Source organism: Salvelinus fontinalis, chromosome 26, assembly GCF_029448725.1.
Source record: "Salvelinus fontinalis isolate EN_2023a chromosome 26, ASM2944872v1, whole genome shotgun sequence".
Lineage (NCBI taxonomy): Eukaryota > Metazoa > Chordata > Actinopteri > Salmoniformes > Salmonidae > Salvelinus > Salvelinus fontinalis.
In genome coordinates, this window is record NC_074690.1 from 14,500,174 (window position 1) to 14,513,152 (window position 12,979).

The following is a 12,979-nucleotide window of genomic DNA, read 5'->3' on the forward strand; positions in this document are numbered from 1 at the left end:
TTAACATATACTTAGTGATAATGGATAATGTCCTTAATACATGGAATTGTTCAGTGATACAGGGGCTCAGAATATATTTGCCTTGACAAACAGTTAAAATAGGCTCTTCAGTACAGATACTGTTGTTTCTGTTAGAATTACGTTGGATATACTGAGAGCCAGGTGGTTAAGTCCTCAGACTTGAAACCCAATTGGGTCTCCCTGCTCTTTTTCAAAATCTTATTCTCAGTGAATAGTCCACCTGTACTTTCTCTGGACATAGTTTTTTGACTTGCACATTAAACTTCCAAACTTCACAGCTTGCGAAAAAGATCAATATGTCGTGCCATCAAGTTGACCATTTTACACCAATGATGTCGCTTTCCAAATCCCAATCCCTTTGCTTGCATTCCAACAGCTGCAATGGCCGAGTTCTTTCGACGTTGGACCTGAATTTCAATGGGGTCTCCCCACCCATGTTCTTACCTTGCTCGAAGCGTATAGCCCACTTCTGCTTTCTCCTCATCACTTTCCGTAGATTCCTACTGCTGCGATGGCCAAGTGGTTTCAGCATTGGAATTGACATCAAATGTGTTCTCCCTGTACAGTTTTCAACTCTGCTTACAGGGTGATGATAAAGTAGACCTTTAATAATTGGATGTATCTCTTCTGAATTTAAATTTCCTTATTTTATGGTCTCGTCCAACCATTGAAGTGCTCAGATAATAGCTTATTTTACTTTGCTTGAAAATATTTCAATTAGGCAGTTGAATTTGGATACTTTTGTCCTTGTGTGATCTACCTAAGGAAAGCTTTGATTGCCGAGTGGTTGAAGCGTTGGACTCGAAATCCAATGGGTTCTCCCAGCGCAGGTTTCAACTCTTGACGATCCAGTCCTTATTTGTAACATATCATTGGGGACTTGATATGGATAATGCCTGGACATGTCCTTTGATTAAAGTGCTCAGAATTTATCTTCCATGACAAAATTTTCAGGTAAGCTCTTCAACAACGATATTCAGGTGACTTTAGAGGTAAAATAGACAGAACGAGATAGAGGACTGGTTAAGGCGTTGTAGGTAACAGAAGACGCTGTGATGGCCGAGAGGTTAAGGCGTTGGATTCGAAATCCAATGGGGTTTCCCGCGCAGGTTCAAACCCTGCTCACAGCGCTTTGACAAAGTTGTCTTTTTTTGCCACATGTCAGGGACGTAATATGGATAATGTCCTTAAACCGTGGACTTGTCCTTTGATTCAAGTGCTCAGAATATGTGTTCCTTGACAAACAGTTCAAATAGGCTCTTCAGTAGATAGTCTAGTCTTTACAGAAGTAAAGTGGACAGGATGAGAAGGCCGACTGGTTAAGGCCTGGAATTTTACATAGCAAGCTGCGATGGCCGCGTGGTTAAGGCGTTGGACTTGAAATCCAATGGGGTCTCCCCGCGCAGGTTCGAACCCTGCTTGCAGCCGTATGGCAAACCCGTCTTTATTTTTAACATATACTTAGTGATAATGGATAATGTCCTTAATACATGGAATTGTTCAGTGATTCAGGTGCTCAGAATATATTTGCCTTGACAAACAGTTAAAATAGGCTCTTCAGTACAGATACTGTTGTTTCTGTTAGAATTACGTTGGAAATACTGAGAGCCAGGTGGTTAAGTCCTCAGATTTGAAACCCAATTGGGTCTCCCTGCTCTTTTTCAAAATCTTATTCTCAGTGAATAGTCCACCTGTACTTTCTCTGGACATAGTTTTTTGACTTGCACATTAAACTTCCAAACTTCACAGCTTGCGAAAAAGATCAATATGTCGTGCCATCAAGTTGACCATTTTACACCAATGATGTCTGTTTCCAAATCCCAATCCCTTTGCTTGCATTCCAACAGCTGCAATGGCCGAGTTCTTTCGACGTTGGACCTGAATTTCAATGGGGTCTCCCCACCCATGTTCTTACCTTGCTCGAAGCGTATAGCCCACTTCTGCTTTCTCCTCATCACTTTCCGTAGATTCCTACTGCTGCGATGGCCAAGTGGTTTCAGCATTGGAATTGACATCAAATGTGTTCTCCCTGTACAGTTTTCAACTCTGCTTACAGGGTGATGATAAAGTAGACCTTTAATAATTGGATGTATCTCTTCTGAATTTAAATTTCCTTATTTTATGGTCTCGTCCAACCATTGAAGTGCTCAGATAATAGCTTATTTTACTTTGCTTGAAAATATTTCAATTAGGCAGTTGAATTTGGATACTTTTGTCCTTGTGTGATCTACCTAAGGAAAGCTTTGATTGCCGAGTGGTTGAAGCGTTGGACTCGAAATCCAATGGGTTCTCCCAGCGCAGGTTTCAACTCTTGACGAGCCAGTCCTTATTTGTAACATATCATTGGGGACTTGATATGGATAATGCCTGGACATGTCCTTTGATTAAAGTGCTCAGAATTTATCTTCCATGACAAAATTTTCAGGTAAGCTCTTCAACAACGATATTCAGGTGACTTTAGAGGTAAAATAGACAGAACGAGATAGAGGACTGGTTAAGGCGTTGTAGCTAACAGAAGACGCTGTGATGGCCGAGAGGTTAAGGCGTTGGATTCGAAATCCAATGGGGTTTCCCGCGCAGGTTCGAACCCTGCTCACAGCGCTTTGACAAAGTTGTCTTTTTTTGCCACATGTCAGGGACGTAATATGGATAATGTCCTTAAACCGTGGACTTGTCCTTTGATTCAAGTGCTCAGAATATGTGTTCCTTGACAAACAGTTCAAATAGGCTCTTCAGTAGATAGTCTAGTCTTTACAGAAGTAAAGTGGACAGGATGGGAAGGCCGACTGGTTAACCTGTTGGGGATGGGGGCGCTGTTTAGACTATTTATGCTAATGTGGCTAATTTTTTAAACGGCTTCCCACAAAATCCTTGATCGTACAATATGCATATTATTATTATTATTGGATAGAAAACAGTCTATAGTTTCTATAGGAGTTGAAATTTTGTCTCTAAGTGGAACAGAGCCCATTCTACAGCAATTTCCCTGACATGGAGTCAGATTTGAGAAACGTTGGCCACTTTTCTGAAGTCATTTAAAAGGGCTCTGTCGTTGCTATGACTATACGGACACTTCTTACGTCTTCCCCTGGATGCCTTTACGTGATGACGATTCCAACGGGCTCGATTGCTCGTTCACAGGCCCTACAAATGAAAAAAACCTTTAGCTAGCAAGTCTTTTCTTGCTGCGTAACGCGCGTGGAAGACACCGACCCTCTCCTGTTCCAAGCGTTAGTTTAGCCTGTTATATTTCTCCGGTCATCTTTTCACTCGTTATAGGAGTTACAAACATCACAAAGTAGTTAATTTAAAGCGTTTTATAGCAATTTATATCCGTTTAGTGCGATTTTGGGACATTTATTTTTGCAACGATGTGAAAAGTTGGGCACGCTTTTCAGTTCATCCCGAACGTAGTTGACATTTCCACATGGCAAGAGGACAGCTTTCCACCAAAAGACGATTTCTCCCAAGAAAGGATCCTTTGCCCAAGATACTGATGGAAGAACAGCTCAAGGTAGGACATTTTTATTATGATAAATCGTGTTTCTGTCGAAACATTTTAGTGGCTTAGGACGCCATGTTTTTTGACGTAGCTTCGCTTGGCGCAAACTGTATTGAAAAGTAAGGATAAATTAAAAAATGTAATAACGCAATTGTATTAAGAATTAAATTGTCTATCAATCCCTGTCCACCCTATATTTTTTAGTCACGTTTATGAGTATTTATGTATAAGAGTAGATCACTGTCTAAGTGGCGCAAGGACGTTTTCTTTACCAGCTTGTCTACATTTCACATTGTCTAACCATGATTTTGGTGGCTAAATATAAACATTTTCGATCAAACTGTATATGCATGTTGTAATGTGATGTTACAGGAGTGTCATCGGAAGAATTCTGAGAAGGTAAGTGAAAAAAATTAATATCTTTTGGCGATGTTGACTTTTATCGCTCACTTTGGCTAGAATCAATGCTGGGCTGCTAATTGCTATGTGCTAAGCTAATATAACGATTTATTGTGTTTTCGCTGTAAGACACTTAGAAAATCTGAAATATTGTCTGTATTCACAGGATCTGTGTCTTTCGATTCGTGTATGCTGTGTATTTTTACGAAATGTTTGATGATTAGTAGTTAGGTAAACACGTTGCTCATTGTAATTATTCTAGTCCATTTGTGATGGTGGGTGCAATTGTAAACTATGCCATATACCTGAAATATGCACTTTTTTCTAACAAAACCTATCCCATACCATAAATATGTTATCAGACTGTCATCTAATGAGTTTTTTTGTTGGTTAGGGGCTATAAATATCTTAGTTTAGCCGAATTGGTGATGGCTACTGGTGTTGGTGGACAAATAAAAGATGGTGGATTATGCTAATGTGTTTTTAGGTAATAGATGTACATCTTTACATATTGTGTCTTCCCTGTAAAACATTTTAAAAATCGGAAATGTTGACTGGATTCATAAGATCTGTGTCTTTCATTAGCTGTATTGGACTTTAATGTGTGAAAGTTAAATATTTAAAAAAAATATTTTTTTTGAATTTCGCGGCACTGGTTTTTCAGTGGGGGGGGGGGGGGGGGTGCCGCTAGCGCCACGCTGATCCTAGACAGGTTAAGGCCTGAAATTTTACATAGCAAGCTGCGATGGCCGCGTGGTTAAGGCGTTGGACTTGAAATCCAATGGGGTCTCCCCGCGCAGGTTCGAACCCTGCTTGCAGCCGTATGGCAAACCCGTCTTTATTTTTAACATATACTTAGTGATAATGGATAATGTCCTTAATACATGGAATTGTTCAGTGATTCAGGTGCTCAGAATATATTTGCCTTGACAAACAGTTAAAATAGGCTCTTCAGTACAGATACTGTTGTTTCTGTTAGAATTACGTTGGAAATACTGAGAGCCAGGTGGTTAAGTCCTCAGATTTGAAACCCAATTGGGTCTCCCTGCTCTTTTTCAAAATCTTATTCTCAGTGAATAGTCCACCTGTACTTTCTCTGGACATAGTTTTTTGACTTGCACATTAAACTTCCAAACTTCACAGCTTGCGAAAAAGATCAATATGTCGTGCCATCAAGTTGACCATTTTACACCAATGATGTCGCTTTCCAAATCCCAATCCCTTTGCTTGCATTCCAACAGCTGCAATGGCCGAGTTCTTTCGACGTTGGACCTGAATTTCAATGGGGTCTCCCCACCCATGTTCTTACCTTGCTCGAAGCGTATAGCCCACTTCTGCTTTCTCCTCATCACTTTCCGTAGATTCCTACTGCTGCGATGGCCAAGTGGTTTCAGCATTGGAATTGACATCAAATGTGTTCTCCCTGTACAGTTTTCAACTCTGCTTACAGGGTGATGATAAAGTAGACCTTTAATAATTGGATGTATCTCTTCTGAATTTAAATTTCCTTATTTTATGGTCTCGTCCAACCATTGAAGTGCTCAGATAATAGCTTATTTTACTTTGCTTGAAAATATTTCAATTAGGCAGTTGAATTTGGATACTTTTGTCCTTGTGTGATCTACCTAAGGAAAGCTTTGATTGCCGAGTGGTTGAAGCGTTGGACTCGAAATCCAATGGGTTCTCCCAGCGCAGGTTTCAACTCTTGACGATCCAGTCCTTATTTGTAACATATCATTGGGGACTTGATATGGATAATGCCTGGACATGTCCTTTGATTAAAGTGCTCAGAATTTATCTTCCATGACAAAATTTTCAGGTAAGCTCTTCAACAACGATATTCAGGTGACTTTAGAGGTAAAATAGACAGAACGAGATAGAGGACTGGTTAAGGCGTTGTAGGTAACAGAAGACGCTTTGATGGCCGAGAGGTTAAGGCGTTGGATTCGAAATCCAATGGGGTTTCCCGCGCAGGTTCGAACTCTGCTCACAGCGCTTTGACAAAGCTGTCTTTTTTTGCCACATGTCACGGACGTAATATGGATAATGTCCTTAAACCGTGGACTTGTCCTTTGATTCAAGTGCTCAGAATATGTGTTCCTTGACAAACAGTTCAAATAGGCTCTTCAGTAGATAGTCTAGTCTTTACAGAAGTAAAGTGGACAGGATGAGAAGGCCGACTGGTTAAGGCCTGGAATTTTAAATAGCAAGCTGCGATGGCCGAGTGGTTAAGGCGTTGGACTTGAAATCCAATGGGGTCTCCCTGCGCAGGTTCGAACCCTGCTTGCAGCGCTATGGCAAACCTGTCTTTATTTTTAACATATACTTAGTGATAATGGATAATGTCCTTAATACATGGAATTGTTCAGTGATTCAGGTGCTGAGAATATATTTGCCTTGACAAACAGTTAAAATAGGCTCTTCAGTACAGATACTGTTGTTTCTGTTAGAATTACGTTGGAAATACTGAGAGCCAGGTGGTTAAGTCCTCAGATTTGAAACCCAATTGGGTCTCCCTGCTCTTTTTCAAAATCTTATTCTCAGTGAATAGTCCACCTGTACTTTCTCTGGACATAGTTTTTTGACTTGCACATTAAACTTCCAAACTTCACAGCTTGCGAAAAAGATCAATATGTCGTGCCATCAAGTTGACCATTTTACACCAATGATGTCGCTTTCCAAATCCCAATCCCTTTGCTTGCATTCCAACAGCTGCAATGGCCGAGTTCTTTCGACGTTGGACCTGAATTTCAATGGGGTCTCCCCACCCATGTTCTTACCTTGCTCGAAGCGTATAGCCCACTTCTGCTTTCTCCTCATCACTTTCCGTAGATTCCTACTGCTGCGATGGCCAAGTGGTTTCAGCATTGGAATTGACATCAAATGTGTTCTCCCTGTACAGTTTTCAACTCTGCTTACAGGGTGATGATAAAGTAGACCTTTAATAATTGGATCTATCTCTTCTGAATTTAAATGTCCTTATTTTATGGGCTCGTCCAACGATTGAAGTGCTCAGAAAATAGCTTATTTTACTTTGCTTGAAAATATTTCAATTAGGCAGTTGAATTTGGATACTTTTGTCCTTGTGTGATCTACCTAAGAAAGCTTTGATTGCCGAGTGGTTGAAGCGTTGGACTCGAAATCCAATGGGTTCTCCCAGCGCAGGTTTGAACTCTTGACGATCCAGTCTTTATTTGTAACATATCATTGGGGACTTGATATGGATAATGCCTGGACATGTCCTTTGATTCAAGTGCTCAGAATTTACCTTCCATGACAAACATTTCAGGTAAGCTCTTCAACAACGATATTCAGGTCACTTTAGAGGTAAAATGGACAGAACGAGATAGCGGACTGGTTAAGGCTCTGTAGGTAACAGAAGAAGCTGTGATGGCCGAGAGGTTAAGGCGTTGGATTCGAAATCCAGTGGGGTTTCCCCGCGCATGTTCGAACCCTGCTCACAGCGCTTTGACAAAGCTGTCTTTATTTGCCACATGTCAGGGACGTGATATGGATAATGTCCTTAAACCGTGGACTTGTCCTTTGATTCAAGTGCTCAGAATATGTGTTCCTTGACAAACATTTCAAATAGGCTCTTCAGTAGATAGACTAGTCTTTACAGAAGTAAAGTGGACAGGATGAGATGGCCGACTGGTTAAGGCCTGGAATTTTACATAGCTAGCTGCGATGGCCGAGTGGTTAAGGCGTTGGACTTGAAATCCAATGGGGTCTCCCCGCGCAGGTTCGAACCCTGCTTGCAGCGCTATGGCAAACCTGTCTTTATTTTTAACAAATACTTAGTGACTTGATATGGATAATGTCCTTAATACATGGAATTGTTCAGTGATTCAGGGGCTCAGAATATATTTGCCTTGACAAACAGTTAAAATAGGCTCTTCAGTACAGATACTGTTGTTTCTGTTAGAATTACGTTGGAAATACTGAGAGCCAGGTGGTTAAGTCCTCAGACTTGAAACCCAATTGGGTCTCCCTGCTCTTTTTCAAAATCTTATTCTCAGTGAATAGTCCACCTGTACTTTCTCTGGACATAGTTTTTTGACTTGCACATTAAACTTCCAAACTTCACAGCTTGCGAAAAAGATCAATATGTCGTGCCATCAAGTTGACCATTTTACACCAATGATGTCGCTTTCCAAATCCCAATCCCTTTGCTTGCATTCCAACAGCTGCAATGGCCGAGTTCTTTCGACGTTGGACCTGAATTTCAATGGGGTCTCCCCACCCATGTTCTTACCTTGCTCGAAGCGTATAGCCCACTTCTGCTTTCTCCTCATCACTTTCCGTAGATTCCTACTGCTGCGATGGCCAAGTGGTTTCAGCATTGGAATTGACATCAAATGTGTTCTCCCTGTACAGTTTTCAACTCTGCTTACAGGGTGATGATAAAGTAGACCTTTAATAATTGGATGTATCTCTTCTGAATTTAAATGTCCTTATTTTATGGTCTCGTCCAACCATTGAAGTGCTCAGATAATAGCTTATTTTACTTCGCTTGAAAATATTTCAATTAGGCAGTTGAATTTGGATACTTTTGTCCTTGTGTGATCTACCTAAGGAAAGCTTTGATTGCCGAGTGGTTGAAGCGTTGGACTCGAAATCCAATGGGTTCTCCCAGCGCAGGTTTCAACTCTTGACGATCCAGTCCTTATTTGTAACATATCATTGGGGACTTGATATGGATAATGCCTGGACATGTCCTTTGATTAAAGTGCTCAGAATTTATCTTCCATGACAAAATTTTCAGGTAAGCTCTTCAACAACGATATTCAGGTGACTTTAGAGGTAAAATAGACAGAACGAGATAGAGGACTGGTTAAGGCGTTGTAGGTAACAGAAGACGCTGTGATGGCCGAGAGGTTAAGGCGTTGGATTCGAAATCCAATGGGGTTTCCCGCGCAGGTTCGAACCCTGCTCACAGCGTTTTGACAAAGTTGTCTTTTTTTGCCACATGTCAGGGACGTAATATGGATAATGTCCTTAAACCGTGGACTTGTCCTTTGATTCAAGTGCTCAGAATATGTGTTCCTTGACAAACATTTCAAATAGGCTCTTCAGTAGATAGTCTAGTCTTTACAGAAGTAAAGTGGACAGGATGAGATGGCCGACTGGTTAAGGCCTGGAATTTTACATAGCTAGCTGCGATGGCCGAGTTGTTAAGGCGTTGGACTTGAAATCCAATGGGGTCTCCCCGCGCAGGTTCGAACCCTGCTTGCAGCGCTATGGCAAACCTGTCTTTATTTTTAACAAATACTTAGTGACTTGATATGGATAATGTCCTTAATAGATGGAATTGTTCAGTGATTCAGGGGCTCAGAATATATTTGCCTTGACAAACAGTTAAAATAGGCTCTTCAGTACAGATACTGTTGTTTCTGTTAGAATTACTTTGGAAATACTGAGAGCCAGGTGGTTAAGTCCTCAGACTTGAAACCCAATTGGGTCTCCCTGCTCTTTTTCAAAATCTTATTCTCAGTGAATAGTCCACCTGTACTTTCTCTGGACATAGTTTTTTGACTTGCACATTAAACTTCCAAACTTCACAGCTTGCGAAAAAGATCAATATGTCGTGCCATCAAGTTGACCATTTTACACCAATGATGTCGCTTTCCAAATCCCAATCCCTTTGCTTGCATTCCAACAGCTGCAATGGCCGAGTTCTTTCGACGTTGGACCTGAATTTCAATGGGGTCTCCCCACCCATGTTCTTACCTTGCTCGAAGCGTATAGCCCACTTCTGCTTTCTCCTCATCACTTTCCTTAGATTCCTACTGCTGCGATGGCCAAGTGGTTTCAGCATTGGAATTGACATCAAATGTGTTCTCCCTGTACAGTTTTCAACTCTGCTTACAGGGTGATGATAAAGTAGACCTTTAATAATTGAATTGGATGTATCTCTTCTGAATTTAAATTTCCTTATTTTATGGTCTCGTCCAACCATTGAAGTGCTCAGATAATAGCTTATTTTACTTCGCTTGAAAATATTTCAATTAGGCAGTTGAATTTGGATACTTTTGTCCTTGTGTGATCTACCTAAGAAAGCTTTGATTGCCGAGTGGTTGAAGCGTTGGACTCGAAATCCAATGGGTTCTCCCAGCGCAGGTTTCAACTCTTGACGATCCAGTCCTTATTTGTAACATATCATTGGGGACTTGATATGGATAATGCCTGGACATGTCCTTTGATTCAAGTGCTCAGAATTTACCTTCCATGACAAACATTTCAGGTAAGCTCTTCAACAACGATATTCAGGTCACTTTAGAGGTAAAATGGACAGAACGAGATAGCGGACTGGTTAAGGCGTTGTAGGTAACAGAAGAAGCTGTGATGGCCGAGAGGTTAAGGCGTTGGATTCGAAAACCAATGGGGTTTCCCCGCGCAAGTTTGAACCCTGCTCACAGCGCTTTGACAAAGCTGTCTTTATTTGCCACATGTCAGGGACGTGATATGGATAATGTCCTTAAACCGTGGACTTGTCCTTTGATTCAAGTGCTCAGAATATGTGTTCCTTGACAAACAGTTCAAATAGGCTCTTCAGTAGATAGTCTAGTCTTTACAGAAGTAAAGTGGACAGGATGAGATGGCCGACTGGTTAAGGCCTGTAATTTTACATAGCAAGCTGCGATGGCCGAGTGGTTAAGGCGTTGGACTTGAAATCCAATGGGGTCTCCCCGCGCAGGTTCGAACCCTGCTTGCAGCGCTATGGCAAACCTGTCTTTATTTTTAACATATACTTAGTGACTTGATATGGATAATGTCCTTAATACATGGAATTGTTCAGTGATTCAGGTGCTGAGAATATATTTGCCTTGACAAACAGTTAAAATAGGCTCTTCAGTACAGATACTGTTGTTTCTGTTAGAATTACGTTGGAAATACTGAGAGCCAGGTGGTTAAGTCCTCAGATTTGAAACCCAATTGGGTCTCCCTGCTCTTTTTCAAAATCTTATTCTCAGTGAATAGTCCACCTGTACTTTCTCTGGACATAGTTTTTTGACTTGCACATTAAACTTCCAAACTTCACAGCTTGCGAAAAAGATCAATATGTCGTGCCATCAAGTTGACCATTTTACACCAATGATGTCGCTTTCCAAATCCCAATCCCTTTGCTTGCATTCCAACAGCTGCAATGGCCGAGTTCTTTCGACGTTGGACCTGAATTTCAATGGGGTCTCCCCACCCATGTTCTTACCTTGCTCGAAGCGTATAGCCCACTTCTGCTTTCTCCTCATCACTTTCCGTAGATTCCTACTGCTGCGATGGCCAAGTGGTTTCAGCATTGGAATTGACATCAAATGTGTTCTCCCTGTACAGTTTTCAACTCTGCTTACAGGGTGATGATAAAGTAGACCTTTAATAATTGGATCTATCTCTTCTGAATTTAAATGTCCTTATTTTATGGGCTCGTCCAACGATTGAAGTGCTCAGAAAATAGCTTATTTTACTTTGCTTGAAAATATTTCAATTAGGCAGTTGAATTTGGATACTTTTGTCCTTGTGTGATCTACCTAAGAAAGCTTTGATTGCCGAGTGGTTGAAGCGTTGGACTCGAAATCCAATGGGTTCTCCCAGCGCAGGTTTGAACTCTTGACGATCCAGTCTTTATTTGTAACATATCATTGGGGACTTGATATGGATAATGCCTGGACATGTCCTTTGATTCAAGTGCTCAGAATTTACCTTCCATGACAAACATTTCAGGTAAGCTCTTCAACAACGATATTCAGGTCACTTTAGAGGTAAAATGGACAGAACGAGATAGCGGACTGGTTAAGGCTCTGTAGGTAACAGAAGAAGCTGTGATGGCCGAGAGGTTAAGGCGTTGGATTCGAAATCCAGTGGGGTTTCCCCGCGCATGTTCGAACCCTGCTCACAGCGCTTTGACAAAGCTGTCTTTATTTGCCACATGTCAGGGACGTGATATGGATAATGTCCTTAAACCGTGGACTTGTCCTTTGATTCAAGTGCTCAGAATATGTGTTCCTTGACAAACATTTCAAATAGGCTCTTCAGTAGATAGACTAGTCTTTACAGAAGTAAAGTGGACAGGATGAGATGGCCGACTGGTTAAGGCCTGGAATTTTACATAGCTAGCTGCGATGGCCGAGTGGTTAAGGCGTTGGACTTGAAATCCAATGGGGTCTCCCCGCGCAGGTTCGAACCCTGCTTGCAGCGCTATGGCAAACCTGTCTTTATTTTTAACAAATACTTAGTGACTTGATATGGATAATGTCCTTAATACATGGAATTGTTCAGTGATTCAGGGGCTCAGAATATATTTGCCTTGACAAACAGTTAAAATAGGCTCTTCAGTACAGATACTGTTGTTTCTGTTAGAATTACGTTGGAAATACTGAGAGCCAGGTGGTTAAGTCCTCAGACTTGAAACCCAATTGGGTCTCCCTGCTCTTTTTCAAAATCTTATTCTCAGTGAATAGTCCACCTGTACTTTCTCTGGACATAGTTTTTTGACTTGCACATTAAACTTCCAAACTTCACAGCTTGCGAAAAAGATCAATATGTCGTGCCATCAAGTTGACCATTTTACACCAATGATGTCGCTTTCCAAATCCCAATCCCTTTGCTTGCATTCCAACAGCTGCAATGGCCGAGTTCTTTCGACGTTGGACCTGAATTTCAATGGGGTCTCCCCACCCATGTTCTTACCTTGCTCGAAGCGTATAGCCCACTTCTGCTTTCTCCTCATCACTTTCCGTAGATTCCTACTGCTGCGATGGCCAAGTGGTTTCAGCATTGGAATTGACATCAAATGTGTTCTCCCTGTACAGTTTTCAACTCTGCTTACAGGGTGATGATAAAGTAGACCTTTAATAATTGGATGTATCTCTTCTGAATTTAAATGTCCTTATTTTATGGTCTCGTCCAACCATTGAAGTGCTCAGATAATAGCTTATTTTACTTCGCTTGAAAATATTTCAATTAGGCAGTTGAATTTGGATACTTTTGTCCTTGTGTGATCTACCTAAGGAAAGCTTTGATTGCCGAGTGGTTGAAGCGTTGGACTCGAAATCCAATGGG

At 41.2% G+C, this 12,979-nt stretch overlaps 1 protein-coding gene and 14 non-coding genes across 15 annotated transcripts in view; all 15 read left to right on the forward strand.

Moving 5' to 3' along the window:
- LOC129824578 (probable G-protein coupled receptor 158) overlaps positions 1–12,979 on the forward strand; it is a 134,451-nt gene that overhangs the window by 21,726 nt on the left and 99,746 nt on the right. The gene's annotated exons all lie outside the window — the stretch shown is intronic.
- trnas-cga (transfer RNA serine (anticodon CGA)) lies at positions 1,071–1,151 on the forward strand. Its single transcript has one exon. It is a non-coding gene; the product is annotated as a tRNA-Ser (tRNA).
- trnas-uga (transfer RNA serine (anticodon UGA)) lies at positions 1,367–1,448 on the forward strand. The gene has a single exon. It is a non-coding gene; the product is annotated as a tRNA-Ser (tRNA).
- trnas-cga (transfer RNA serine (anticodon CGA)) lies at positions 2,542–2,622 on the forward strand. Its single transcript has one exon. It is a non-coding gene; the product is annotated as a tRNA-Ser (tRNA).
- On the forward strand, positions 4,662–4,743 carry trnas-uga (transfer RNA serine (anticodon UGA)). The gene has a single exon. It is a non-coding gene; the product is annotated as a tRNA-Ser (tRNA).
- On the forward strand, positions 5,837–5,917 carry trnas-cga (transfer RNA serine (anticodon CGA)). Its single transcript has one exon. It is a non-coding gene; the product is annotated as a tRNA-Ser (tRNA).
- Positions 6,133–6,214, forward strand: trnas-uga (transfer RNA serine (anticodon UGA)). The gene has a single exon. It is a non-coding gene; the product is annotated as a tRNA-Ser (tRNA).
- On the forward strand, positions 7,307–7,388 carry trnas-cga (transfer RNA serine (anticodon CGA)). The gene has a single exon. It is a non-coding gene; the product is annotated as a tRNA-Ser (tRNA).
- Positions 7,604–7,685, forward strand: trnas-uga (transfer RNA serine (anticodon UGA)). The gene has a single exon. It is a non-coding gene; the product is annotated as a tRNA-Ser (tRNA).
- Positions 8,783–8,863, forward strand: trnas-cga (transfer RNA serine (anticodon CGA)). Its single transcript has one exon. It is a non-coding gene; the product is annotated as a tRNA-Ser (tRNA).
- On the forward strand, positions 9,079–9,160 carry trnas-uga (transfer RNA serine (anticodon UGA)). The gene has a single exon. It is a non-coding gene; the product is annotated as a tRNA-Ser (tRNA).
- Positions 10,262–10,343, forward strand: trnas-cga (transfer RNA serine (anticodon CGA)). The gene has a single exon. It is a non-coding gene; the product is annotated as a tRNA-Ser (tRNA).
- trnas-uga (transfer RNA serine (anticodon UGA)) lies at positions 10,559–10,640 on the forward strand. The gene has a single exon. It is a non-coding gene; the product is annotated as a tRNA-Ser (tRNA).
- trnas-cga (transfer RNA serine (anticodon CGA)) lies at positions 11,737–11,818 on the forward strand. Its single transcript has one exon. It is a non-coding gene; the product is annotated as a tRNA-Ser (tRNA).
- Positions 12,034–12,115, forward strand: trnas-uga (transfer RNA serine (anticodon UGA)). The gene has a single exon. It is a non-coding gene; the product is annotated as a tRNA-Ser (tRNA).